Raw genomic sequence first — 1,250 nt, 5'->3', positions numbered from 1 at the left:
CTTTGCTGAGCCGCCACTCATCATTCCACCATAGGTACCAAAATATTCTACGATTTGCAGTTCAACAACTGTGCACACTTTCACCCTTTAAAAGGAATATTGAAGATACTGCTCAAATCACTTTAAAAACTGCCATTTAAAAGAAAGACTGAAATCTGATTTTTTCCACCGGGAAATTTGCAAAACCATCCTGTTCTTGCAAAGGGATGTAAAACTTCCTATATAACCTGTAGACACTGTGAAACCTAGACGTGCTGCATCGTAACTGCTGGAGAGAAAACGGTTTTCAAAGCACAGGGCCAGCTTAGGCCAGCTTAATCTTCCAAAGCCTCTTCCAAAAATCCTTGGAAGCCGGGATACAGACGAGCTTTCCGAAAGAACAGAAGCAGTAAACCCTGAGGCACCAGGAAAAGAGCAGACCTCAAGAAAAACCAAGAGTTCCTCACCTCCCCCATCCCCAAACAGCAGAGATACAAAATTTAACAGCACAATCCGTCTTTGAGAGAAGGCTGAATCCATGTGGCATGGCCAGCCCTACACACACACACACACACACACACACACACACACACTCACTCACAGCTACCGCCCTGCCAGGGGATGATGAAATGAGGAACGGAAATTAACATTTCAGGCAACGTCTCACATTGTTCCTTGAGGCCAAGGACTGCTGTTGCAGCCGCCGCCGCCGCCGCTTCCCTCCCCCCCGCCTCCCCTCCCCCCCGCCGACACCCCCGCGCCGCTGCCCCGCATTCCTGCCCCTCCGCGGGCCTACGCGCGCCTCCTGCACCTCCGGCGCCCCCACTCTCCCTTCCCGACTCCGGACCGCCCGCCCCCTCCGGCTCGGAACCCGAGAGCCGCCTGCTCCCATTTCAAAACAGTGATAATAATAGGGACGCCGGGAATAACAACTACAACCGACCCAGCGAACGCAGCCCTCCCCCGGGTCAGAGGTCGGCCGCCCGCTCCCCAGTGCCCGCGGCCCCCGTCGGCCCCTCACGACTGACCTGGGCCCTCCCAAGGCCCCCCAAGCGCACTCTGCACCCCTCACGGCTGCCCAGGGCCCCCCCAGGCCCCCCCCGAGCCCCCGTCGGTTCCTTCACGGCTAGCCCTGGCCCCGCAGGCCCACCCGGAGCCCCTCTCGCCAGCCCCGGGGCCCCCACGCTCACCCGCAGCCCAGCGTCGGCCCTCCACGGCTGCCCGCCCTACCCCAGGACCCCAACATCCCCCGTCACCCCGCACGGCTGCCC

The sequence above is a fragment of the Suricata suricatta genome, chromosome 16 (genome assembly GCF_006229205.1).
Source record: "Suricata suricatta isolate VVHF042 chromosome 16, meerkat_22Aug2017_6uvM2_HiC, whole genome shotgun sequence".
Classification (NCBI taxonomy): Eukaryota; Metazoa; Chordata; class Mammalia; order Carnivora; family Herpestidae; genus Suricata; species Suricata suricatta.
Note: the sequence above shows the minus strand (reverse complement) of the source record.